This window comes from Thunnus albacares, chromosome 18, assembly GCF_914725855.1.
Source record: "Thunnus albacares chromosome 18, fThuAlb1.1, whole genome shotgun sequence".
Taxonomy (NCBI): Eukaryota; Metazoa; Chordata; class Actinopteri; order Scombriformes; family Scombridae; genus Thunnus; species Thunnus albacares.
In genome coordinates, this window is record NC_058123.1 from 27,598,585 (window position 1) to 27,618,106 (window position 19,522).

At 39.2% G+C, this 19,522-nt stretch overlaps 1 long non-coding RNA gene across 1 annotated transcript; it reads left to right on the forward strand.

Annotated features, from left to right (window-relative positions):
* The first annotated feature begins 1,590 nt into the window (after window positions 1-1,590).
* Window positions 1,591-15,047, forward strand: LOC122968634. The gene is made up of 5 exons (XR_006398856.1): window positions 1,591-1,721; window positions 2,534-2,575; window positions 2,853-3,170; window positions 12,063-12,159; window positions 14,548-15,047. It is a non-coding gene; the product is annotated as an uncharacterized LOC122968634 (long non-coding RNA).
* Window positions 15,048-19,522: the final 4,475 nt, after the last annotated feature.

The following is a 19,522-nucleotide window of genomic DNA, read 5'->3' on the forward strand; positions in this document are numbered from 1 at the left end:
TTTCCCAGGAACTATTTTTTTCATCGTCCTGATGGAGTAATAGAACAAACAGATGATACACAGACCATAATGGTACAGTTGTCATTTTTGGTCTTGTTTTGTTATTTATTTATTTTTTTTAATAAACATTTTTGTATGAGAGAAATCATACAAAAATAACAAACCTCAGACTCAGTAAGTAAATATTAAATAAATCATGATAATAAAGACTATTAAAACTAGAGGAACCCAAAACTGGAATCTGATATGTAGTTTGTTTGTCTATCTTTAGTTTCAGGATTAATGTAAATATATGTGGACAAAAATAATGAATAATTCATATGTATGTGTGTTTGTATGTGTGTGTGTGTATGTCACCCTAAGCCTTCTGGCTAATAATAATCTGAAGGTACAGACAGTGTAACAAATCAACACTGAATGTATGTCAACAGCACACACGCATGCGTGCGCACACACACACACACACACACACACAGTGTCAGTCAGTCAGTTGTTTGGGATTTGTCAGATTTAATTCAGGAACATTAATCTGCTAAAAGACAAGCTGTACAAACTGAAAATACAAAGTTTGAAGTAAAAGAAGGATATATTTCTAACCTGGTCAGGATACAGTTTGAGTCCTGACCATAGACTATAAAAAAATGGACGAAGTCACCGTGACGTCACCCATTGATTTGTGGAATGTCGTTTTGAACATGGATGTATAAAGAGAACTGGATACAGCGTCGGAGGCAGAGCCTGTTCATTCCTATGAAAGTTGCTCAGTGGCACATGAAGCAAAAAAAGGCCACATTACTTATCACATCTATTGGGCCCATAGAGCAAGCGCACTAGTGACTTTTTGCTGGCTGAGCCAACTCCCTCTGGTTTAGCCCTCCAGCTAACTTGAATGGGGATAAAACAATTCAATCGTGCAGCTCTTCTAGACTTTCGAAATGTGATCAGACCGAAAAGGATCAAATTATAACAGTGAGACAAGTCATTTTGCAGGGGTTGTGACACTCAAAAAAATGTATCTGCTAATTTACAGACATCTCTTTCACAATGTAAGTCTATGAAAAAAAGCCTTTTTGGGCTCAGTAGCATCACGTGATGTTGTAATTACATGGTTTAGCTGCTATATCAAATTGGCTTCAAAGCCCGGCGCTGTTTTTGTATCCAGTTCTCTTTATTTATCCATGGTTTTGAAGCCTCATGTTTAGCAATTTGACCGTTGCCATCTTGAATTTGACTGTCACCATGTTTGATTTTTGGAGCCAGAAATGACCATATTTGGACGAAAGGGTGGATCTGACCCTAGTGCTAGCTGTTAGATAGGTTAGCACTGTACATTTATAATCTATGGTTAACTGTGATAATGCTAATGCTAATGTTAATATTCACTAGCAAAAACAAGGTCTAAAACCATTAAAACAAAATGTACTTTCCGAAAAAACTGAACAGCCAAACTCTGAACAAGACTTTTTTAGGTGACCAAAATGTTACATTTAACTTTCATGAACTGAAAACACACTGTGAAATAGCGGCAGCTACATCTATGGACCATATTCACATGGTGGCCATTTTGGCACAAGCCAACGAATGGATTTGTCATCTGAAAGCTATAGTAATGCTAACATTTATGTCAATGTTAATTGCAAACTTTACATTTCCTATTCTAACAGGATTTTTAAAAAAAGGATACAGCAACTCGATTGAAGCTTACATCCATGATGTTGAAGGTAAGATCTGGCGCCCGGCCCACACTAGAAACACTGTAATGTTAGGATAGCAAACATGACTGCGGAGCAGCTAGTTGAGTGCAGAACTCCATTCAGAAATGTTGAGATCTAGTATTGCTGTCCTTTTCTGAAAGCAGGCTGCTCACATAAAACATGGCAAAACCTGACAGTTTGACTGACAGACCCACTGAATGTGACAGTTTAACAACCAAAGCAGTGGAATTAAAATCAGATTTTTTAGTTTTTATGAACTGTTGAGTGTTGAATGAATTGGATTTGCTAAGATTAGCAGCTTTATTTCCAGCCTGTCTGTGATGATGCATCAGCTGAGTTTGTTCCATTTCTCAGAAAGGATCCCTGATTAATTTTCAAACGGCTCCATAGATACAGACTTATTTAGCATATGAGCTGTTTTATATAGTTTTCCTCAGTAACATTGGTGGTAGCAGGTGCTAACAGGCTAAGTTAACAGTGTCTCAGTAGCGTTGCATTAGCAGCAGTCTGGACAGAGGAGCTGCTAAGCAGCCTGGGAAAACTACAACTGTGGTCCCAAAAAGAAATAAAACTACAATTGTGGGTCCATGTAACACTTATTATCACCATCTTGCCATTCTTAACAGGCTGTACTTGACAGCTTCCCACCCTGAGTGTGATGTCAGAGGGAAATGGTGAATATGGTCTTTACTCTGTGAATCTGGGGTTACACCAGTTTTTCATCTTTCGCTTGCGCTTGCTGTCTTTTTCCGTTATTGTGCACAATTTCTCAGTCACAATTTTTTTCACTCGCTGACGAGTGCTTTTGGTCTTCACAGCGTGTGCCTCCTTGGTTTGGTGAAGAGAGAGACTGCTCACCAGTAAGTGGTTTCGCTTGTGGGATTTTCTTTGTTGTTGTGATTGCTGTGGAAGTAAGAAACAAGTTATTTGCTCCCCGTTGGTTAGTCACTTGTTTTATCAGTCTAGCAAGGAGCTGACACTCAGTTAGTCTGTCTTGTTACTGAGTTGTTTTGCTTTGAGTTTTGAGGACACCCACCATATTTTTATTCAATCGCTTTACATCACAGGCAGTACCTGCACTTCGTGTTCGAAGGCAAGGCCTATTAGTTGAATGTACTTCCGTTTGTCTCTTCCTAGCCCCATGGGTCTTCACAAGGTGCATGCACGCAGGGCTGGCCCCAATGCAGGCCGATAGTATCCAAATCCTCCCATATATAGACGACTGGCTGGTTTGTGCTCCAATCAGGGAACAGGCAGAGCAGGACACTGTGGCCCTTCTCTCTCATGTGACATGATTGGGCCTTACGTCAATTACACCAAAAGTTGTCTCATACCCAGCCAGTGGGTGGTGTTGACTGGGTTAACCCTGGACTCCCACCAAATGCTTGCCTCCCCAACTTCTCGGTGGGTGGAGGCCATACTACAGCTTCTCCTCCATTTCCAGAGCAACAGAAGGTTAGTGTAAAGCCTTTTTCTCAAGCTGTTAGGTATGGAGGATTGCCTGTTTGTCTGCTATGGTGGCCATAGAAAAGGGCATCTCCACTTATGATTTCAGGTTAATTTTCCTACTAAAATCTGTCTGAACATTGTCTTGTAGATTTCTAGCCGCCATAATCCAAATGAGAGAGAGAGGAGTTGATGAGTCACCTTCAATTATTACTGTCACAGCAATAAACTTAAACAGCTGTGAGTGCTCTGACGACTACTTTCACCCTGATTTTTTCAGGCTATATACAGTATGTCCTACCATGTTGGAAGTGTTAGTGAGGGCTATATGTAGGCTGACAAGGAGACTGCAGGCACTACTCAAGGATGAAGAAATTACCTCCACCTTCTTTGCATGTTTGCCTAACCATGCTAGAATTGATCATCAGACAAAGAAAAGGCAGTGATTGACAGCCTTTTCTTTGGTAAAGACGCCTCTATCATACATGAACAGGTCTTAAACAAGAAAACTAAACAGGATTTTAAGTAGGGTTAATGCATTTACAATACAGAAGAATTTTACCATTATTATGGAAATCTTGATAACCAATTTCATCAAACCTACACACTTGCCCACAAGTTCCCTCTTGTAATACAATATGTGCTTGTAACAACTATGCATGATTTACATTTGAACCACATTTATGGTTCAGTTTGGGCACTCGCAGCACTTGGTTAAGGTTCAGGGAAATCTCGTCCTAGTTATTTACTGAAAAGGTCAACAGTGACTTAAAGCATGAGACAGGATGTTTACTTTATTAACATTCAACCAACACCACAATCTTTCTCTAACTTTAACCAAAGTATTTTTGCTAAATATTACTTATTTTATGGTTTCAAGCTATTCTTTTACATTTCCATGTTTCTATGGTGTTCTGTGTATGTATGTGTGATGCATTGCTGGTTTTATTTTATGTGTATATTTGATAAATTATTGACTCCTGACGCACTCTGATGATGAAATTTGTTGTTTCATATTGTGAATTTGACTCGTGAAGAAGGTGTATGTTGCAGGGGCTTTTTCTACTCACCTATGCACACTACCAGACGTGTATTAGACAATATTCACTTTTTTATTTTATCATCTGACACACTGAAAACTCCTCTACACAGAATTCCCACTGTGTTGTGTAGAGAATCGTGACTGGTTTTGGACACAGCCTCACTCTGGTAACTGACAGAGACAGTGGAAAAGAGTAAACCCAAACTCTAGGCTTGTGGAGTTTGTGTGGTTTTATGGATGTGTGGTTTTATGCAGACTGAGGTCTACTTTGAAATCAGACTGAGAGAAAATGACTGCCTTTAATAAGTCAGGGTAAAACCTGATTGGTACAGTGCTCAGCAGGATGTGAACGATTTGGAGTTGAAGTGTAAAACATATAAAAGCATTGGTCTGGTCCTTTAAAATCTCTCCCAGCTCTGTATCCTTTCTGTTTCGTTTGAAGTTTTCTGTCCAATTTTGTTGATTTGACCTAATTAATGAATCGTCTCCATGAGCAGTGATGATGAGCAGCTGGTTGTTTTGGGCATTTGGCTTGATGTTTTTCTCTAAATATCATTTTCAACCTTGACTGAATAATCGCAGCTCAGCGGGCCAAGCAGCTCTGTGATGACCTTTGACCTCCAGAAGAAAAACACACTGAGCATGAAAATAGTTTGATATTCTACGATCATATTTAATGTAAAAAAAAACTAAACAAGAAATTAGATTTTAAAAATAAATATACAAAGTAGAGATTTAAATCTAACAAAATGTCAAAGTGAACTTTATTAAAACATGTTATTAAAGGCATAAAACCAATAAAATTACATGAAAATCAACACATAGAAATGTTGTTAGACATGACTTGAAATTAAAATATAAAATTTAAAAAACCCCGTAAAGAACTGAAAGCTGCTGTTGATTCTGATTCTGACTTCCAGTTTGAAGATGAAACAACATGTGAGGCGTTATTATTTTTAGACGGGCTGCGACCACGACTCTGGATGAAATTAGTTTATGGCTCCGTGAATGTGCACCCCCCCACTACACACACACACACACACACACACACACACAGAGTCAGCTCCGCACCGCTGGCCTCGTCCTAAACGTGGCTCTGATCAGATCTGATCAGTTTCCGCTCAGCTTGCTCTCTCACAGCGTGAACACAAAGAGGCAGCAGCATAAATTTCCTCGCCGTGTTTTTTTCTGTAATTTCATGCAGCAGAGCAGCTTCGGGGGCTTTTCCTCCATCATCCATCTGTCCGACTGTCTGACCACGCTTCCAGTCCCAGTTGAGCAGGTCGCAAGACCAACGTCAAGAAGTTTATCCAAAATGAAGCTCAAGCCAACCCCGCACTGACATCACAGAATAACTGAAATAAATATCAGTGCATTAAAACCACATGATGAACCACAGTGGAAAGCAAATATTCAACTTTATAAAGACTGTTTAGCTGCTGAAGGCTTAATGTGCTTTTGGACTGAAACTGTTAGAAACCAGATTTGATGACCAAAAACTTGAGTTTTATGTTCTGTAACTTCACTTGTCTTTTCAAAATGAAGCTGCACTATAGGACTGTAGTTGAAGAGTTGAAGGTGTTTCTCTGAGGCTTCGTTTCTACAGACAGGTAGGTGAGAGTCACATGACTTAAAGCACAGTCACACCAGCATTTTAAAACAGCAGTGGATTCACTTGCAGGACGTGGTAAACTTGCACAAATCTTTTGTGTCGAGATTAAAGGACGGGTTTACAATTTTTCAAGTCTGTCTGTTACGTTGGGTGTTGCAGGTGAACCCTAGCGCAGACAATCTGGCTGAACAAGGTTATTTTATTGTAAGGAGGGGGAAATGGGATGCAGCCAGGGGACGCTTGGACTAGTAGCTGGGAGCCTGGGGCTGTGCCTGAGGCTAGGACAAGGGGAGCCTGGGGCAGAGTCGGGCAGGTCTGGAGCAGGATCCATTAGGAAAAGCTGAGCTGAGCAAGGGACCAGGGTAGGCAAGCAGGGCTGACAAGACGAGGGGGGCAGGAGACAGGGACCGGAGACAGAGCAGACGGAACTGCATGGGACAGGAGACAGTGTGAAACCAGGAAAACAGGTAAGGCAGGAGAAACAGTTTGAAGTGTAGACTAACAAGATGAGGCTACGATCTGTCAGTGTGGATGTGGCAGAGCCGTGTGTTAGAAGATGTCTTGATTAATGAGGTGCAGCTGGTGGGGCTCTGCTCTGGCTCCAGCACACCTGTCTCGACTCAAACAAGCAGACACACACAGACCAAATGAGTCAAATCAAGTAGATATCTTTCAATGTTAGTCTTTTTAGTACCAAAGTCCCTCTTTTTGTTACTATACTTTCACCACAGCTCAACAGGGAAACACTGTCCGAGGAAACACAAAGAGGGAATTTGATGCTAAAGAGACTGTAAATGTGGCAGGTTAACTCAGACTGCTGAAGCCTCATATAAGCGTCACATCAACTTTTAAATGCATTTTTGCACATTTTTGGCCTCTATCACTTCCATTGAAAGCACATTTGAAGGGGATCTTTTAACAGCCAGTATGAACAGGAGGAATGATTACAGTGAGGAAGACCTCTTTCACTGTTCATATGGACACCTGACTGTTGTTTTAAGACAGACTTGAAAAACTGTGAACCTGTCCTTTAACTTTGGTGAACACTGACAAGCAAATCCACACCATCCGTCTTAACAGTGCTGACCTTGGAAGGAACAGACAGAAGTAGGAGGAAGTTATTGTATCATATCAGCTGTGTTGCAATGTCCAGTTTTGTTTAACCTCGTCTGTGGGAATGTAAACTGCTCCACAAAAGAGGCATGATTTTTAGAAAATTATGAGACAGGAGTCAATGGTACAAATACATTTCTTAAATAAATGTGTGAACTTTGTCTAACTAACAGTTGTGTCAGCCAAACTTCTAGAAACAACTATTTTTGTGAGGACACGTGGATGAACTTCACCGTGCCACTTTGTCGTTGGTCCCCACATACACACTTTCCTGTTGTTAGATCCATACACACACCTCCACCTACAGCTGCCATCCAGTGGCAAGATTCATTTGATTCCACATTGACTCATAAGAATAATTTAACACCTGCTTTGCTTTGCTTCATATTTGTGCTTACACACTTCTCACAGCTTCTTGATACAACCAGTTGTCCTCTACAACTCAAAGACAGATTAACAATCAGGTTTAATTTGACTAATGAACAATTAGAACAATAATTTTATATTGTTTTTTCTTTTTGACATATTGTGGTCAATTAGATGATAAGCACAAGTGGAAAGGTAGAGTTTACTTGAGAAAGCATCACGATTGCCAGATGTTTGTGTAGATAAGAGCATTTGTAGAGTTTTTGGCCTCACACTGACCTCACGTTTGGACTGTTTCACGTGTGAGTCAAAAGGTGGAGCCCTGTTTTGATTGCACAATGGACACCATAACCCGCAAAAACTGATTAACCTTTCTGGTTCCCTTTGCTTCTATTCTTCATCCCATCTTTCTTCCATTCACTCCTTTTGACAGCTTCCTTTCTTCTTTTAATTTTTCCATTCTTTTGTCCAGTCCTCTCTTCTTTTTTCTTTCTTCATTTTCCTTTTCCCTTCAAAATTTCTTGACTCAATCATTTCTTCCAATCTTATCTTCTTTCTGTCATCAGTTTTTCTCCCCTGTCTTCCATTCCTGACTCCTACTTGCATTTCTCCCTATCTTATCTTTCATTTTTTCTCAGTTCTTGTAACACTCCCTCTGTTCTTCCTTGTTCTTATTCCTACCGGTCAGGTTCCTGGCACTCAGCTGCCCCTGGCACTTATAGGCCCTTGGTGGTAAAAGGCCCCTGGTGACCAGAGGCCCCTGGTAGTCAGTGGCCTTGGGGACTGGTGCCATTGTTCTGGTTAGTAATCCATCTTTGCCTCTACTGGTTGCCCTTGAGCATCTGGTGGTTTAATGCCTTGCTCTAGGGCTCCTCTGTAGTATTTTTGGTGGATCTGCTCCTTTACTTTCCTTGTATTTCCTCTTCACAAGAGTTTCCAGACGGTGTTTGGCTCGGCTGTGTGGATTTATTTAGTGTCTGCAGATTGATCACGCTGGTTTGTATTTAACCTACTTAGGCAGAGAGCGAGCGCGCTAAGCTGAGCCCCCTGCAGGATTTAACATTTCCAACTGTCAGGACGAATTAACCGGCACTAATACCGCTTTCATCCCTCGCTGGGTTCCTTCAGTGGAGTGACTCACGGCTCTGTAACGCCGAGCAGGAAGATGTTGGAGCGTTTCTGAGAGTGATTCTTTTAAACATCCATGTTGATTAGACTCTGATCTGCTCCCAGGGGCTTCAAGAAGAAAAAAAAAACACACCAGCGTTTGATTTATAGAACAATAATTTTGGAAAAGTTCATTATTAATCTGAAGTTTACCACTTAATTGTTTTTAATGACAGGATCCAGGATGTATTGTTTTCTCAAATACACATTTTATCATTTGAAGACATTCGCTGATGATTACAACATCAAAAAGTACAGAGCCGCTGAGGTCATGTCTAATCAAATAAGATTATACGAGATTTATATCTTCTACGTGCAAGGTATGCAAACCATTGCGCTTGCAAAATATTGTGTTTTCTTTGCAAGATAAGATCTTATGCTTGCAGGATATAAGATTCATCTAGTGTATGCAACAAATCTAGTGTGCAAAATATTGGCTTGCAAGATACAAACAGTTAACAAATTAAAGGAAAAACCAATATAAAGTATCTCAGACCCCTCAATGACCCCTCAGTGCCACCTGGATGGGGTCACAAGCATTGTCATCCTGGAAGAGACCACTCCCATCAGGATAGAAATGTTTCATCATAGGATAAAGGTGATGACTCAGAACAACTTTGTATTGATTTGCAGTGATCCTTCCCTCTAAGGGGACAAGTGGACCCAAACCATGACAGCAAAATGTCCCCCCAAAGCATAACAGAGCCACCAGGTCCCCTCACTGTAGGGGTCAAGCATTCAGGCCTGGACCATTGTCTTGTCATGGTCTATGCCACACATGCACTCGCCCACTTTTAGAGAATATGGTGAAGGATGACTCATCTGACCATATCACTTTTCCACATCTCTGTAAACCAGTACCTATGGTTTTTGCACCACTGAACTCTCAAATGTGCATTCATCTTTCTAATGAGGGGTTTATGCGCTGCAACCTACTATAATATCTCTCTCTATGTAATTGTCGACGGACTGTTCTTGCAGACAGTCTGATCACATCCTGCATTGACATTCTCAGTCACCTGAGGAAGAGTTTCTCTTCTGTTTTTCCTTACATATCGCACTAATGCACAAGCATCACGGTCATCAAATGTACGCTTGTCAACCACGATTTCCTTCCCTATCTACTGATGCCCATAGATGTAAATGCGGATGTTACTTTAGTCACTGTTCCTATTGAAACACCAGCCAGTTGAGCAGTCTATGACTGAAGCTGCTGCCTCTGTGCCCCAACAATGAACCCTCTTTCAAAGTCACTTAGATTTTTTCCTCTTGCCATCTTGATAAAAATCAGAATCAACTGAGTCTGCTCAGTATCTTTAAACCTGCCACAGAGCATGATTGGATGTTAATTGCTTAATTGTACCATGCAGTGCACCTGTGTGGAAGCATCTGCATTCGTTATGGTTCTCCTCTCATTTTTTCAGGTTTTTCCTTTAATGTGTCACCCGTATGTATTAAACCCATATCTTGTGTCTGCAAGATACTATTTTGTGCTCACTTTATATTACACGCTTATCCGACATTCACATCGACTTCACACTGTGATTGACCAGCTGTGCGAAGGTGAGAACAGAGAGAATGAATTTGTGCGTGTTTTTTATTCAAATTATATCATGCATATAAACAAGACAAAATGAGGCAGATTACTGCCTTATTCTTTAAAAATTAGGAGAAAGTAAGACTTTAAAGTTGCAACATTTTTTATGAAAACAGTAGATCAAATTACTATGTCCTCTGTGAAAGGAGATGACCTCAGTGACTAACCCACAGAGAATTATCACCTGACTATGCAGAAATAAGAAGATGGATATCAGTTTCATCTTTGTACATCCAGTACAGAGATAGGTCCAGGATGTGTTTAGCCTAGCTTCATCAACAGATTTGCATTCTGTTTTCATAAATGAAGAAGCTATTTATATAAAGGAGATTTAATTCTCTAAAAATTTGAAGCCAACTTCACATCACTTTTTATAGTCACAGATTAATTCATTTTACAGTCATCAGATTTATGTGAAACGAAGGGTTGTTTTCATTTAAATCACTAAAAGGACTTTAAGATGTTCAATATGTATGAGGAAAAAATGAAAAGGATTGAACACAGAGTATTTTTGTCTTTTTGCATCTTTAATCAGAATCAAATCTAAATATCATCAGTCTCTCCCTGTTTTTTCTGTTGTTCTGGCTTGTATTTTACTGGTTTTTACTGGTTTTCTGTTCTGTCCTCTGGAGGATTAAAGGTTAAAATCTTTTTTTTCTCCCCCCAAATGCCAGAGGCATGTAGCAGGGGAAAATATTAAGATGTAAAAAACAAAAATTAAACATTAAAAGCTAGTTTAATTACAGACAGAGACAGACCACCACCACCTTATTTTCAAACTGTAAAATTTAAATAAGCTCCCCTCTCTCTTCCAAATCAAAGAGAAAAAAAAAACAGACCTCCATGAATTATAGATGAGCGTGAAGAGGATTAATTATAGCGCAGTAAAACCTGTAGCTAATGTGCTGCGTTCAGACCGACACTAATGCTGATGACAGACAGACAGAAACCTCATACATGTATCTCCACACAGGAGACTCTGTTAATATTTTCAGTTTTCTCTGCAGGGATTCAACTTTATCTGACTGACCTTCACCAACATTACATTTTATTATTAGACTTAATGTGCATCAGTGTCTCTACTTGGTCCTTCCAAATATAACAATATTGAGACTCTGTTGAGCTGGGCTGGGACAGGCTGTTTCCCCTTCAAATCTCCTTTAAAATATTACAAAACATTAAATGCCAAAAGATCAAGTTCAACCTGACTCTCCTTCTATTCTGAAACTCTGACATAGAAATGTGTTCTGTGTGTGTTCTGTGGCACAGTAAGCACAGTAAATCTAAACAGAAGAGGGGTCAGCGGGCACCCTTGTCTGACTCCCCAACCTTTTTTTTTGCTCATTTGTTTGCACAGTTAAAATGTAACAGTAAAATATCTATTTGTCTTTGTAGTTGGAAAAAAGAACTATGGGTGGCTGAAATTTGCAGATGCTGCGTCTTTTTTCTGCAACAACAAAAACAGGATAGTGTATAGTGATGGTGTAGATACAGACAGGAAAAATGGGGACAGGGGACATTGCAGTTATTCACAAGTTTGCAATCTATAGTGTAGAATCTAAATATTGTTGTGGTGATTATTTTGTTCTGCAAAGCTCACTGGTTTCTTAGCTCATTGCTTTGATTTTGGGTTTTAACAAAGTGAATAACAGTTGTTACTGATTAGGCAACATATATACAAATATATAAGAGACACAATACATTTTTCAAACGCACCCCATTGGAATACAAAGTATGGCTTGTTGCACTTATACACTATGAATTTTGAATTTGGACAGATCAATACGGATTGAATATATAACTTTTTTACCCACATCTCAATGTTAATTTAGAATTTTAAATAAAAAGTGGCAGCCATATCCTGACATCAGTTTTAAGAAACAAAGCCTAAATGACAACTAGTGTGAGTGTCCCTATGTTTTCCTTAACATGAAGCATCACATCAGGTCAAGCTGAATGTTGTATTGACCCAGAGTAATGGGTTTTGGCCCTCATTTCTTACAGTGGATTGGTGCCAGTCAGTTCACACTGCAGGGAGGGATTGCAGAGATCAAGACCCATTTACTCCCCGCAAAGAATGAACATATAGAAAGTAATACAAGTAAGTATATGAGCATATATTCTCAAACAAAACCCCAAAGTTATTGTTTAACAAAGTCACTATTGTTCTTTTTTACTTAAAAATGATTCCTTTTTAAGATCTCTTTGACAGTGTGTTTTATCCAGAGTGTCCGATTATCCTGCAGCACACTGTCACATACAATAGCTATATATGTGTGTTTGTGTTTATGTGTAAGTACAAATGTGTGTTGGTCCAGTATGTGTGCATGTGTGTGTGTGTGTGTGTGTGTGTGTGTGTGTGTGTGTGCTGTATGTCTGTGTGTGTGTCTGCAGGCGTCTACCAGTGTAGCCACGAGGAAACGGCAGCTGTCTGAACACATCGACACATACTGCTGTGAAGAACACACATACAGAGAGAGAGAGAGAGAGAGAGAGTGAGAGAGAGAGAGAGATAGAGTGAATATAATGTGAATGCTATTCTTTTGCATTTATATACATCTATAGCATTCTTGCAAGTAACGAATTGTATTGTTTCCTATACGTTCCATAATAATGTTAGTAAAACAAAAAGTGGGATATTCTGTAAAAACAAACCCCAATCACATTTAGTTTCTTTGATAGAAATCTGACTCTTAACCATAGATAAATTACACTTCCTCACCTGCAAATCAAAACATAGATTAAATGATTTTTTCCCTCAAAAAAAAAAAACATTCAGAGGAGGTTGGGGTAATGCAGATGTTCCTTTCAAGCAGCGTATGACCCGTCCACCAATTGGAGTAACAATCTGCACCAATAAAAGGGTATATGGCAGCCTGTAAGTAGCGTGAGAGGTGAAAGAGGACAAACAGTTCATGAAACAATAAGCTTTGTAGAGCTACGTCAGGCACCCCTGGTTCTGAAAGTAACAATCCCATTCATTTTTCCCATAGACTATGTTATGTGACACGGTCAGTTCTTTAGTAAAAAGTTGAAGGTACAAGACTGTGTACATAAAAATTTCGGGGTAGAAGCTAACTACAACTCCCTAAGTGATTTTACAATCTACAGAGTTAATCAATTTACTTTTAATTTCTGGGTAATTTTTGAGTGAATTCAACAACATGTTTGAATTCCAGAGCAAGGGCGACCAAGGCTCAAGTGTATTGTAGTATTCTTAGCCATCCACCATGCCAAAATCACGGAAAAAACACGATTTCTCAGAAATGAAGTTTAAATAATTGAAACTGGTGATCATAATATCCTATGGGATTGTTACAATATCCAGGCGAGTCTTGAGTTTCTGTGTTCAGTAAGATTGAGGAGATTGTTTAAAGACAATTTTGAAATGGGAAAACAGAAATGGGAACCAACGGCCTCTCCTACTTCCCAACTCTATCATGCTCCAAAAGATTTAAATGAATAAATCAAACTGAAACTGTAAATGTGAGGGTTAGTTTTACCCTCTGATCCTACATGATACACAATAATACCACATATAAATAAAAACTTCTGACAGTTGACTCCTTGTTCAAAAGAAAAGGTCATTGCAGACCAAATATTGTACAGGTTTCCTAAACTAAAGAAAAAAAAAACATGTCTCTCTATTTAAAGCAAGGAATCTCCCTCTGTCTGTCTGTCTGTATGTATGTCAGTTTGTCCTTTGCATATCTCGACAACCATTCATCTGATCCACTTCATACCTGGTGGTGGATTGCTTGTGAAGTTGTTTGGATGAGCAGTTCTCGAGAAATATATAAAAATACCTCATAAATAATGTTGATTTGCCTCTTCTTCTGCCCGTGGAGTCAACAAACAGAAATATGGATAGCGCCACTCTGCCATTGCAACCCACATTGTACTTGGAGGAGGGATTACATTTGTAGTGATAATCACTTGAACAAGAGACTTATCTCTACTATTGAACTGTGTGCTATGAATGAAACTTGGCATGTGCGTTCAAGACTTAGTGCTGGATGTATCAGGCACGTTCCGAAATCTATAAAAATACCTCATAAACAATGTTGCTTCTGCTTCTTCTTCTGACTCAACGAGCAGAAATATAGAGAATGAAGTTTAGAGAGTTAAGCTCTATTGCCGCTCCTCACACACGGGAACTTTGTTTGTATGTTCAAGACACAGTACAGGATGTTTCAGGCACGTTTTGAACATCAGTAAATTGTAGTGTCTACCAATAGTCTGCATGAGAGACGTTTAGGGGACGGGAACAACTTTCCCTAAGTATTGAGAAATTGGCCAATCCCAAACAGGCACGTTTTGAACAGGTACTGCACTTGTTTTACACAAAAACCAAAAAGAGACACAATATAAATTCTACCTATACAACACATTGGCCCATTTTAGACCCAGACTGCTTGCTTTTGCAAGATGATTTTTGGTATCTAACTTTATGTTGAACCATTCCCTCTTTATTTCTGTCATGATGCAGCTCTGCTGGTTTCTGGCAGCGGGACCTGAAGCTCTGCAGTGTGAAGTTGTTTTTACTCATGGTAACATTTCTGTGAAACTTGCCAAAAGTGGAACAGGTCCCAAGTGTGGTCACATACACAAAGTGACATTCACTCGTCCACATGAAATAGGTGGGTCCAGAAACTTAGTGACTATTCACAGGGCTAGTTGTTGAACTGCTATTGCTGGTGAGCTAGCACTAGTCAGTCACATTAACTCCTGGCTTAGATTTTCTCTCTACTGTTCTGTTGACTTCCCCCTGGCATTTTGTTCACCATTCATTCAATGAAAATAAAGATCTTCTTAGCTTAGCTCAGTCACCAACGGGACAATAACTTCACTCAGTTTATTCAAAAGACATACAGTATTTTAACCATTGACTTTTATAACTCATAACTGACTATTCCTCTTTTGTGGAACAGTTTTTACTCCGACAGAGGGGGTCAAATAAAAGTGAATAAAATACGAAACTATGCAAATTTGTGGGTCATTTTTCACCAGGGTCGAATTTAATGTAAAAAATTTGCATGGGTTTCCTTCACCCCCATGAGTGAATCCACTAATCGCTGCTATTCCATTATGAATTGAAGCTCTTGGTGTGTTCCTGATGTGTCCAGGCCAGTATTTAGGCATTTGAGGCATTGGGGCATTGATTGTGCAGCTACACATGAACAGGTGATATTCATCAAATTGAAACAAGTGATTTCAGACAAGTTTGTGCAGTTAAGAGAGTTTGGTCAATCTGACTTGGAACAGTTGTGCAAGCAAACCTCACAGAATAAAGTAAGAGTGGTTTAATATAAGTATACTAACATGTTATTGTGTGAAATCTTATGTTTCTTTGTGTCCATGTGTTGTCCACATACTTCAGATGTCAGCACATCTAGCAGTAGTCATATCTGTCCTGGGACCTGCTTCAGCGGTAGCATCATCATTAGCATCATTCAGTATTGGTTTACAGTAGGGATGTCAGTTTTGGCTAATTTTGCTTTCGACAGACTGACACCCATTAACCAGTAACAAACCGGTTCATTTTTAAGAAAAGTTAAGATGGTGTTTGTGAGAGCTGTCCAGCAGTAGGTGGTCAGAGCTAGCTTAACTTTTAGCTCATCCTTCCTCTCCTCAAAGTGGTTTTCAGTGCATTTAGTCACAGTAACTCTCGATGGCATACTAATATAAATCCTAATATGAATATAAGTTGACCCTGATTATAAGACAACCCCTCGTTTTTCAACAACTGTTTTTGGAAAAATAACTTTACTTTTTGAATATAACTTACATCATAGTATAGTTACATACACACTCTCCTACTAGGCCCTTGGAAGCGGCCAAAAATTATTTTCTCTGGCAGTTAGCATTTAAACAACTGCCTGTTTGTCTTTTTGGGCTCCTTATCATCTGTGACAGTGGTATTTGGCAGCTTGACATGTTCCGTTTCTGCAGTAGAGACGGCGGAAGACGCTTTGTGCTAGCCTAGCAACATTAATGCTACAAACAACCCATAATGCAACACACTGATACTTTATGCATTCAAAAAGAATATCTGATGTTGTGAACATGTAATTCTAGTTTACAGGTAGCATTAACAGCCAGCAGTGACCCTCCATTCTCTTCAAATACAATACATTGCTGCTCTGCTTTCTCCACTGCTTTGTTTGTTATCTCAAGTTCCAGCACTGTTGATGTTATCCAGCTGTTTCTGTTTGTTTCTGAGGGTCTGTGTAATGATAAAATGCCAAATACCTCAGTTAGGCACACAGAGACCTCTAGAGATAGAATATGAGATCATTGTCAGCACCTAACAGTTGATGAAACCATATGTTCTAATTTTGGCTTATTCCAGTGGAAAAACTCAAATGCAGGGTAGACTTTGACTTGTAATGGAATATTTTGACATTGTGGTATCACAACTTTTAATCAAATAAAAGATTCACCACTGGCAGCCAACATTTAACATTTTTAGTCTTTGTGTTAGTCTTTTTTCTGATCAGAGTGAAGCCAGCTGAGGACTGCAGGTAAGTCCACTTTAGGTCACAGCTTTATATCTCATTAGTATTTTAACAGAACCCTCAGGGGCTTGAGCAGTTGTGTTTGCCTGAAGGTGAGGTCTGCCTCTGCCAACCGGACTCTTCCTCTAACATGGACGCCTTGGAGTTTTGGTGTCTGATTTGTGCTGGGGCCTGGAGGTCAGAGCTAAAACGAGATCGGACCACAGCACAGTTTAATCCAGGCTGACATCCCAGCAGCCAAATCTGCTCCTCAGACTGAAGAATGAGCTGCTGTTGTTATTTAGAGATAAAAAACTAAAGCAAACGCCTGCAGGAAGTGATGCATGTGGACGGAGCGAGGAGCATCAGGAGGACGAGGAGGATGAGGAGGATGAGGAGGACGAGGAAGAAGAGGGTCATGGTCTACGGTGACCTCCTGACCTATTGTCTCAGCGTGAGGCCAGGACACTCGAGGACAGATGCTCTTCTTCAGTGGAGGAACACAACACTGTAAAAAAAATATATATTTTTCAACATATCCTCCAAACCTGGGTCAGTAAATCAATTGTGAAAAAGAAACATTGAAAACCCCAAGCAAGTATAAAGTAGTTTCCCTGTGAGGACCGTCACTTTTTACAGAGTGGTAAACAAGTCATGCCATGACACTGTGGTGGTGTCTGATGAACTGTGACAGCCGAGGCGCGTACCTGTCCGGACTCCTCTGTTAGAGCCTCACTGAGACAGAAGCTTTATGTAACCTCAGAGTCTGAGCTTGTTAAACACGAAGAGAAACAAACAACAACCAAATAAAGACACAGTCATGTGGAAGGTTAGAAAACAGAAGTTTGTTTCCTTATCTTTGGGAACTGTATGTGTGACAAAATAACTTCAACTCAAAGTCACACAAAATCAATTATATGTATCAATTATATCATATACAAAAAATAATAATATGCAAAAACTCTTTGAGGCTCTGAATTATGGAGCAGGAATCAGGAGTCATTTATTTTTTATTTATGCGCACAAAATACGAATTTGTATTCTTGAAATACTTTATTTATGTGCACATGCTCTAGTGTGGCATAGTTCTGTGTTATTTTGGCAGACAGGACCTTTTCTAGCAATTATGGTGCCCTTTTGCCCTGAAATTCACCCCTGAGGGGATTGATCTCTTTATAGCCAAATAATATAATGGTATTTTATTTTAATTCAATTTTATTCAGCTTTATTCAACCTCTGGTCTATGTCCAATGTATGTCTTAAACAACACATATCTAAGTCTGCATATGTCACCTAGCTCTCCTATGCCTAAAAACGCCCATGGCCCAGAGATCTTTAGGTGTTGAATGGTTCACAGTTGACTCCTTGTGACTCTTGCTAGATGTTCTCACAGCTACCAGCCTTGTGGCGTTTATAAACACCGGGGAAATTGAGACCAATTGTGACATTTTTGGCTTTCGATAACAGAACAGTATCTGCGAGCGGAAAAGCATCTTTGTGAGAGAGCATTTCTGCTCCATGTGAACAAATGTGGTCCCACGAGCTCAACCCTCCCTACACGCTGGCAGCTGCTCAACACTCGCTCGGTCACTTTGAATACTGACCATGACCTTTGATTGGCTGTTTGGTTTGATCACTGACACAGTTGAAGACAGGCCTGAGAGAACAAAGGGAAACATAAATAATGATATTTAGTGACTGATTCTTAGTGATTTGCCACAACCTAAAATTATGAAAAAGTGTTAGGCATCATGGCAAAAGCCTTAACACTGTTTAAACCCACTTTCATATTTGTGAAACCTTTATTTTTCTTATGAAAACAGAAAAAAGTTTCACTCTTATTTTTCCATCACAACCTCATTAGACCAGGTTTGAATCAAAACCCAACTTGTCATCTGGACTAGATTACCAAGGAGACTCCAGAGATTCATTAAAACATGGTTTCAGATTTGTTTAACATTTTTTCTATTTGTGAAAACACAAAAAGGGAGATTTCACTAATGGGGATAGAAATTCACAGCACGATTCCACATCTCTCCATTATGGTTGGTTATGGCCATATAGCACTCCTCTTTCTCACTTAAAAACAAAGGTATAAAAGTTATTTTTACCTTTTGAAATACAACCACAAATTATCTTTGTAGAGTAAATTTTCTAATCTGTCTAATGTGGTCTGGATGGGAAAAAAGCAGTGACCGCATTTGTTCACACAGAGCAGAAATGCTCTCCCACACAGATTCTTTCCTGCTCATGGATGCTGTTCTGTGCGCTCATATCACATACGCACACCTGGTTATTATGAGACTAATTAAACACCAGAGCTAAACTATTGCTGTAAGTTGTGCAATTAGCGAGTAGTTATAGCAAACGTTTAAAACTCTCACAAACTCGTGTTACCTTAATACAGGTTAGTACTAAATAATGCACACAGCAGTTAACCATAATGCTAACTCAGCTAACACCACCAGTTCGCTATTAGCTACTGAGCCAAAACAGTTAATAATGGTAACGTTAGCTAAGCTAGCTAACTGGATAATGAACAATTTTCTCTTCACCAGTTTATTTTTTACATACGTTGTTGTAAGTTATTTGTAACTTGTGCTTCTATAAATTCATCAAATTTTGATTATCAAGTAAAAAAATTTGATACAAATGAAATGTTCATTATTTCTCTTTTTAACAGTCAAATATTGTTCTTTTAATATCATATTAATAGTATTTAGTAGTAATCATATCAATAAAATCTTTGTAATCTTTTAAGAATCAATGTTATTATTGGATTTTGATTAACATTAATTGGCTGAAATATTTTTGGGTGCCAATGAATTCTAATTTTACCTCTAATCATTGTTTGGGTTTATTTAAAGTTTTAGTTTATGAAATCATAACAACTTTGGTTTACGTGTTTTCAGGTGAACATTTATGGCATTTTGAGGTTTTGAGGTGAGATTTGTATTCCAGACAGGC